The 9,466-nt window shown below is 47.7% G+C and overlaps 1 protein-coding gene across 10 annotated transcripts in view; it reads right to left on the minus strand.

Annotated features, from left to right (window-relative positions):
* EPB41L2 (erythrocyte membrane protein band 4.1 like 2) overlaps window positions 1-9,145 on the minus strand; it is a 226,742-nt gene extending 217,597 nt beyond the window's left edge. For all 10 annotated transcript variants that reach the window (XM_090039111.1, XM_090039110.1, XM_090039105.1 and 7 more), the window contains exon 1: window positions 9,064-9,145. The gene's annotated coding sequence lies outside the window, so the exon portion shown is untranslated. The remainder of the gene's footprint in view (window positions 1-9,063) is intronic.
* Window positions 9,146-9,466: the final 321 nt, after the last annotated feature.

A 9,466-nucleotide genomic window follows, 5' to 3' on the forward strand; every position in this document is an offset into this window, starting at 1 on the left:
TACTAGCCGCAGCATCGCACTGCAGGCTCATGTTCATCTTGTCATGACCCCCAAGTCTCTTTCTTCCATAGTGCTAGCCAGTGTAGCACTGCTGAGCCTATAAGGATGCAGCACGTTTTTCTTCCCAAGGTGGAGATCCTTGCATTTTTCGGTCTTAAACACCATCAGGTTCTCATCCGACCATTTGCTGAGCCTGTCCAGGACAGCCTGGATCGCCTGCCTGTCTTCTGATGTGGATGCTTTGCCCCGAAGTTTGGTGTCATCGGCGAACTTGGCCAGTCCACTCCTGACTCCAATGTCCACATCATTAATGAAGATGCTGAAAAATATGGGTCCAAGGACAGAGCCTTGGGGGACCACACTGGTCACAGGGCACCACGATGAGTGACTGCCATCAATTACAACCCTCTGGGTCTGACCACGGAGCCAATTTCCCAGCCAGCGGATCGTGGTGGAGCCAAGGCCACAACTGGCCAGTTTGGCCAAGAGGTGATCATGGGATACCAGATCAAAAGCTTTTCTGAAGTCAAGATATATGACATCAATCTCTTCTCCCTTGTCCAGGTGATAGGTCACCTGGTCATAAAAGGAAATGAGATTGGTCAAGCAAGACCTACCTGTAACAAACTCATGCTGGCTATCCCTCAGGATGTTGGCGTCAGCCAGTCCATTAAGGATGGCCTCTTTAATAAACTTTTCTAAGATCTTCCCCAGGATAGAAGTCAGGCTGATGGGCCTATGGTTAGCCCGATCCACTTTCCTCCCTTTCTTAAAGATAGGCACCACATTAGTCTTCGGGCACAACACCAGAAAGCCAGTTTTCAAAGATCCATGCCAGAGGTTGAGCTATGACGCTCGTCAGCTCCTTGAGTACCCTGTGGTGTAGATTGTCAGGGCCGGCTGACTTGAAGGTATCCAGCTTCTCAAGGTGTTCCTTCATGAAGTCAGCATTAATGGAGGGCAGGGGATCTCCCTCACCTAGACCTCTCTGTCCTGTAGCAGGCATGGGCGTCCCATGGGACTGATGAAAGACCGACACAAAGTACCCATTTAATAGGCTGGCTTTTTCCTGGGCGTCAGTTGTCAGTTATCCCATCTGGTTCAGCTGGGGTCCAATGTTGCCCTTGCTTTTTCTCTGGCTCCCCACATATCTGAAAAAGGAGTTTTTATTGCCCTTGAAACTTGAAGCTAGTTGGAGTTCAGTTGCAGCCTTGGCTTTCCTGGTTTGCTCCCTGCAGGACCGGACCAGTGCACAATATTCCTCCTTAGAGGTGAATCCCATCCTCCATCCTTTATAGGCCTTTCTTTTTAGCCTCAGGAGGTCTGCTAGATCCCTGGAGAGCCAGGGGGGCTACTGTGCCCTCTTGCTGCCTTTCCTACAAGATGGAATCAAATTAGCTTGTGCATTGAGGATCGCTTCCTTGAGAAGCAACCACTCTTCCTGGACTCCCCTCCCCCTGGGGTCATGGTCCCTTAGGGCCTCACTGACAAGCCTCCTGAGCTTGTCAAAGTCAGCTTTTCTGAAGTCAAGGACTTCCGTGTTGCTAACTGACTTGCCAGCTTTATGGCAGATGGTGAAGGTGATCAGCTCATGGTTGCTGTCACCCAGCTTCCCATCGATCACTAAGTCACTGATTAGGTCATCCCCAGTAGCCAGTACCAGGTCGAGCAGTGCTTTACCTCTCATTGGCCCATAGACTTCTTGAGTCAGGTAGAGGTCATCCACGCACAATAGGAAGCTTTGTGACCGCTTGGATTTTCCCAAGTGATCCTCCTACGAGAAGTTTGGGTAACTGAAGTCACCCATGACAACCATGGTCCTGGAGCATGCGGCCTCAGCCAGTTCCTGGGCAAACTCCTGGTCAAGCTCTTGACTTTGGGTGGGAGATCTGTATTAGACTCCCACCGTTGTGTCTCCTGTGCCGTGTTCCCCACAGATTTTAACCCAGAAGGTCTCCAGTCATCCACCCTAGTTGCCAACATCAGCTTGCAGGGACGCATAGCTTTCCTTAACATAGAGAGCTACACCCCCGCCCTTTTTATCCACTTGATCTCTCCTGTTCAGGGTACAGCCATCTATACCCGTGGTCCAGTCATGTGTGGAGTCCCACCAGGTCTCTGTTATCCCTATGATGTCATAATTATTTGTGTTAAGCAGGAGGACAAGTTCCTCCTTCTTATGCCCCAAGCAAGACTAGAAACATAGGGAAATCCATCAGTATCACCCTGAATTATCAAGTTTTTTCAAACTGATGGAGTTAGGGGTCCCAGAAATAATGCATCTTCTCAAACTATCCTCAGATACACGGAACTAATTCTGGCAGAGGGAACCCTCCAAATTTCCCCACCTTACTGCTCCTTGCAAAAGTCAAAAACCCATGGTACTCTAAAGTACTCTAGCAGCAATTATGGAAAAACAAGTAGGAATTAATGTTGCTTCACAGTAGCACACAGTAAATGCTGATCTGGACTGGATATTTACCAAGAACCTACTGAAGTCCTGGCAGAACTGTGGCTCCTTTAGTCTTACAGGTTCCCCTGTGCACACCCCCTGCCACCAATTGCCTGAGGGGCCCCAGACAGCCTTGCTGGTTGCTGCTGAGTGGCAGGTAGACAAAAACAGTGTCATGTTTAAAACTGTGGTTTTAGCTTCCCTGCTGATCAGGAGGGATCAGAGGGGTCCTCCGCTAATCAGCAGTGAAGGGGCAGAATGAGGGGGGAAGGCACACAGATAGAGGTGTGCACAGGGGAACATGCAAGATTAAAGGAGCTCCCATGCACTTTACTTCCACCGTGAATTTGGTAGGTCCCTAATATTTACATATTCAGGGTATGATATCTTAATACAGCTAGTGCAAAGTTCCTCCTCTTTTATCCCAATGTCCAAATTCTTCCTACCATTGAAGGAGCTTCTACGAAGTTCAAGATAAAGGAGACAAAGCTGCAGGTCTCATGTTCTAGCACAGTGGTTTTCAACCTGGGGTCTGGAGAGTATGTCTAAAGGGTCCAACAAAAGACATCCATGATCAATCAAAAGTATGCAAATACTCAGAATTCAAAGAGGTCTGTACCGCCATTCAAATTTTTTTAGGATTCTGCAAATGAAAAAAGGTTGAAAACCACTGTTCTAGGGTCTCAGAAAGATCCCTACTCCTCAAAAAAGTGAAGGAGATTATGCAGTTTAGCCAGGAGGTTGTTTAGGGAAGCAGGAGATGAAGAAAAGCAGGATGAAGTTTTATACTTCAACTTTTTATACTGTTTCATATATTTGATTTGCAAAAGCCACAAGCAAGAATGTTCATAGCAAGTCAGTACAACATCATATGAGCAGTTAGGAACAATAATGCACACACAGTATCAAGAAGAGAATAAATCATAAAGTGCAACTGATATTAGAATCTAGGGAGTAATCTTCTTAAGTAACGGTCTAGCTGTCAGCCACATTACTAATAATATTGGAGTGCCTTCTATACCACCATGCCACATTGGTCTCGAGCCACCAAGACAAATCAATTTGTTTTTGATCTGTTATATCACAAAAATGCATATTTCTGTTACGTGTCCTCCAATCTGTATCTACATGTAAGCCTACCATGTCATATCAAAACAGCTAGAACACCAACCACTAAACTGGCAAATGCAGCCATAGTTCCTATGCGTCACATTGACGTGGCATGGCTTTCACATGTATCAGATGTCTACATGGCACAGTGAAAGACCTGGTAAATTTTAAGGTAGACTGAAGTCACTGTCGGGGCATCTACACAAGACGCTTTACTGAGCAGTAGACGAAACTACTGTGCAGCAAAGCATCACCATCTATACATCCATGGCATTTACTGTGCAGTAAAATTAGTCTACTGCACAGTTAGCTAGTATTTGTAAATACAGGTACCAGATTAGCTGCTCTCATGTCGATGTTGACCAGATCAAATTTGCTCCTGGTCAGCCACACTAGCAGGGGGCCAGAGGGAATGGGGAGTTTTCTGTCCCCAGTCCTGGCATTGCTCAGCTCCCAGCTGACTCCAGGACTCAGGAGCTCATCAGCTTCAGAACAGGATCAGTCTCTGCACCCTCCTAACCCAACACTGTGTGGCTCCTGGAGCTGGGAGTCAAGCAGCACCAGGGGGACTGGGGAGGTCTAATGTCCCTGCTCAGCTGGGGCCTTGTCAGCAGCTGTCCCACTTGAGAGGCAGCTGCCAGCAAGCCACCTGCCAGGCAGGGGGCTTACCAGCAGCTATCCTAGAAGCAGGACAGCTCCTGGTGAGCCTTCTGCTAGGAAGAGAAGCCCTGCTGTGCACATGGCTCACTGGCAGCTACGTGATCCAATGTGGATGGGGCCAGGAGAGCTCTGCCAGCTGCAGGAGCAGCTGTCTCCCAGCACTGTGCACATCAGGACCCCGCTCTAGATCCAGTGTGCATGGGGCCAACAGACAGCTGCCACTGCAGCTGGCAGAGCTTTCCTGGCTCCATGCTCATTGGGACTGGCCCCCATAGCCCCTGGAGCTTCCCCTGGCTGCTCAGGGGTGCAGAGCAAGCTAGGAGCAGCCCTGTACCAGGCAGCTCCTCTTAGGAGCAGATCTGCTCCCAGAAGGGTGCATGTGTCCACGCAATCCCAGGGAAGGCTTACTGCACAGTAAAATACACATTAATAGCACATGTAGAGATGGCCAATTTAAGTTAAAACTCTCCTAACCAAGACAAAATTCGAGTATAAAAGCAAGATTTCCATTTGGAATCAAAGCTTCTAACAGAACACAAAAAACTGTCTGCACCACTAATACATTCTTCTCTTTCTAATACTACAAGATAAAAGAAAAAAAAAGGTATGGTAAACACAGATGATGACAGAAATGCACTAATCAGAGTGCCACATTATTGCACTATTAAGATGCAAAAAACAGAAGTCTAGTACATAGCACTTAAATGGTGGGCATCCTGCAAAGCTTAATCCTTCTTCAGTAAACAGTAGAATTTCTACTACTGGATTTTAATACTGCCTCTCCTTGACACAGAAAAAAACAAGACAAATTATCTTTTTTTCCTGGTAAAAATCAAGTAAAGACTGGGTAACATACAAAAATGGGACAGTACTATGCTATCCTCTTTTCCTCTAGATGAGAAGGCATGCTGCAAGTAGTTTTCAGGTAGAGCCTGCAATTCTGCCTTTCTACAGATGTTCACAAGAAAATCAAATTACCTTCATCTTCCATAACATTTTCATACATATGCCTTTATACATAATAAATCTCACTGAAGTCAACTGGAGTCTTTCCTTGCAAGTCATAAAGGCAGAAGGGAACACTGTAATCATGTATTCTGACCTTCAGTATTTATCCAGATAATAGGAACTGAATTCTGGACAGTCTTATTTCACTTAATTGAAAATGTTGAGTGAGGGAGAACTCTCACCCTTCTCACTAAGTTGTACCTATGGTTAATTAAAGTTCTATTGACATTTTTACATCTAATTTCTTGTATGGATTTATCTAACTTCACATTGCAGTTACTGGATTTTGTCATGCCTTTGTTAAACTGAAAAGCTCCCTTATTGAATTCTAGTTACTCTTTATGTCCATTAAATGATAAAACCAACCCTCTTTGCAAATCTAGTCTCACCGTAGAGTGTATTTTCCAATCCTTGTAACTCTTTGAACTCCTTCCAACTTATCAAAAACCTTCTTGATTTTTTGACACCCCAGAACTGGATAGAGTATTCCAGTAGCATTTGCAACAGTGCCAAACAGAGATAATATAACATCCCTACTCATTATTCTCCATTTGAGTTTTTGGCCACAGTAGCCACTGAGAAGTCATATTCAGCAGACTATCCCACACGCCACCCTCCGATTTCTTTCTAGAGTCACTGCTTATAAGACTAGATTACTCCATCCTCTAGATCTGTTCCTTTTTCCTTTTCCAGCCACATTAAAAGTGCACATAACTTGATTATGGCCACTTTACCAAGCAACATAGGTCACTCCGAATCAGGTCCATACTACAGATGCTCTCCAAAAATAAACAATGATATTCTGTCCAGTTGTTACCACTATTTCAGATTTTAAAAAAACCAGAACTACTATTCTGACAGTCCAGTGGGTTCTTCAGTGCAAGCCATGCAATGTCAGAGGAGTGTAAAGCAGTTGATGGCAGTCAATGGGTCAGCAAACTACTTCTCCTTGTTTATAGCTATTATAACCAATTTAAAGAAACAAGAAACACCTGTAAAAACTTCTTATGCTTTCCTGTAACTGTCAGAGTATGAAACAAAATGACTACTTGCAAGAGGAGAAAGGTGGTAAGACACTATTACAATGTGGTTCAGTTAAGTGTTGAACAGTCTAGTTATTGGTGTGCTCTTTCACTTTTTATGTTTGCATACAGCATATGGACAACATTTTGAAAGTGCTGATAATAACAGAGAACACACACAGAGATCACCTCAGCAGCAAGTACCGGAGAAAGCTAAGTATTGTCAGGAAATTACTGATTCATTACTGAGGTATAGGTTGCAGCCGTATTGTTCTAAGGACATAAGCAGACAATATATCAGATTTAACCAAAGAGCCTCGTCTGACTCATTACTGGATAGTCTATTAATTCCCAACTTTACATCTAAAGAGTAGCAGGGAGTGCTTCCCTCCCAAAGACAGGATAGGGAAGTAATGTCCTGAAGGGCATCAGACTCAAAAAAAAGCTGGAGGCTGCCTGGGTGCAGGCCAGAGAAAGCAGCTGCAGAGGGGAAGACCAGATAGAAGGCAGCATGGGAAGTAGGACTGGAGGGCCTGAAAGCTAGCTTGAGATGTTGGAAGGGGTGACAATAATCACAGCAGCAGATGTTTGCAGGCCACAGCCAGATGACACAGGGCAGTATAGAAATCTGGACCTCTTTTCTATCTTACTTCTTCTTTATTGGGATGCCTCTAGGGGGCTGTCTTAGGAACTGGGGGCTGATCTTTCATCTTCAATTCAGAACTATCCTGCCAAGAAAACCTGAAACTTATTTCTCGCAGAACCTGCAGTGCCTATAAAATAATCCTTTCCAATCCAGACTGCACATTTAAAAAGACCCATCAAGGGATACTATCTACAGAACCTAGTGCTTGGGTCAAAAGTACTTATCCCCAAGCTCATGGGACAGTCAACATCCTGTAAGATACCTAAAACTCGGCGCAACCAAAACAACCATGGCCATACCATTCATTTACAGAATGAAAAATAAGTTCTACATAGTGGGGCACACATTTCCAATGCTCTCCAGACAAAAAAGATTGCTCCATTAGCTACAAAAGTACCTGTAGCTGGCTCATTGAAGAAACAACTTTACCTTCTGCATTGCTAGTTCTCCATCACTGTAGTTTTTTTAAGCCTAACAGTGTTGCAGTCTGTGTGGATAGGATGGCAGCTACACACTACACTAACTCAGATATTAAGTGTATCCAGAGAATATAATTATTAAAAGTTGAACTCAACCCTCTCCTCTAATGAGAAGAGTCTTGACCTATGCTGTTTTTGGTGACCATCACTTTAGCATCCATGCATCACAAACTTACTGCTACATCATCCCCATCAATCTTTTAATTTTAGAAGTTTGTCTTTAAAGAAGACAATTGTCAACAACACATTAGAGCAGGAAGAAAAGGCCATCCTATATGTCAGTCCAGGTTTACCAAAGGTAGTCACAGTTAAGTATCAGCTAACCACATGCAAGATGTGCACTGCTATTGACATCAACAGGCATTCAATTCAGTGGGAGCTTCACCTATGGATCAACTGTAAACTCAGACCCATAGTTAAACTATTGGTACTACAGTATTTATGATTATGACTGATGATCTAAAACCAATGGATGAGCTTAAGCGCTTCCATTACTTTTGGGCAAAGTTGCTCAACCTCTCGCCCATGGAGCCATGCAATCTGGCCCACAGAGGTCCCCAAGGGTCCAAAAAACTGGCGGCAGGGAAGCAGTGGCAGCAATGACCTATTGCCAAATTTCCAGACCTGTGGAGAGCCCCATGGGCCAGACAGCGCAACAGATCAGCATGTGAAGGCGCTGTGGATCTAATCTGGCAGCACTGAGCTGAATGGAGGCAGCGTGGGACCCCACGGGCAAATCCTGGCACATGGATCGATCCCACGCCACTAATCCTGCTTTAGGACAGTGATGCTCAACCTCCAGCCCACAAGCCAGAGGTGGCCTGCAGAACCACGTCTGGCCCACAGGATTCCTCCCAGGTTGGGAAATTCAGCAGCAGGAAAGGAGTGGCTAGTAAGGCAGTCACCCCCCTACTGCCAAATTCCCAAACCCCACACACTGGAGAGGGGCCAGGTCACCCCCCCCCCCCCCCGCAGCCAGATGGGGCCAAACTACACCCCATCTCTGACTGCGGTATTGGGGCTGCCCCCAACTGTGGGGACAGTGGGTTTAGTGCCACCACGGCTAAACTGGGACCATAAACCAGGTCTGACTCTCAGACAGCCCAGGCGCTGAGCATGGCCATGGGAGGAGGTGCCCGCCAAACCCACAGGAGATGGCTAAGTCCAAGACAGTCACCAACAAAGAAATGCCCCCATGCCCAGTGCATGGGTGAGGCACAAACCTGCACCCAGGCCTGACCCGCAGCACGGGATTGAGCCTGGGAGAAGGAGGAAAGACTCCCCCCCCCGCATCCAAGAGGGGAAGGAGAAGACACGGAGCCAGCCAGGCACGCAACCGTGGAAAACGAGGGTGGGAAGGAACCTCAGGAGGGCACCTAGTCCCACCCGCTGCTCAAAACAGGACCACCCCCAACAACAACACCGCAGCCAAGGCTTTGCCCACCAGGGGCTTAATTAAACGCCTCCAAGGACGGAGCTCCCCGCGCTCCTGGCCAGCAACTTTTCCCTCCTCTCCCCGCTCAACTCCCCTCGGAAGTCCCTGCAGCTGGCGCACAACAAGGAGCCCAGCCCGGCCTCTCCCGCCGCCAGTGAGGCGGAGGAAGGGGGAAGCCGCTAGAGGCGGGGGAAGAACCGGCACCAGGGGGGCTGTGCGTGCGTGTGAGAGCCACCCTGCCCCGCCAGTACCTGCGCGCAGCCCAGAACCGCTCCCCGCCGCCGCCGCCGAAATTGAAGTTCGTCGTCCGACGCTGCCAGCCAGACCCGCGCCGGCCCCGCCCACCCCAGCCCCCGGCCAATCCGCTGCTGCCGCCCGCCGCCAGGCCTCGCCCCCTCCCCCCTCCTCCGCCGGGGCTTCCCTTCAGCCCCGCCCCTGCCATGTCCTCTGAGCCCCCGCCCAATCCGGCTGCCTGAGTGCCGTCCCCTGTTAGGTTCCTTCAACGCCATTGGTGAGGTCGTGGGTCTGTCGTAAGACAAGGCGGAGCCTGTAGCTCCTGCCCTTGAAGTGGGGCACTCGCCAGTAACTCTGCAAGTGGGTTGGGAGAAGGGGCTAGGCTGGTGAGGAGCCTGCACAACTCTACCCCTGGCTCCT

This window comes from Crocodylus siamensis, chromosome 1 (genome assembly GCF_052110815.1).
Source record: "Crocodylus siamensis isolate JL-2025a chromosome 1, ASM5211081v1, whole genome shotgun sequence".
In the NCBI taxonomy this organism is placed as follows: Eukaryota; Metazoa; Chordata; order Crocodylia; family Crocodylidae; genus Crocodylus; species Crocodylus siamensis.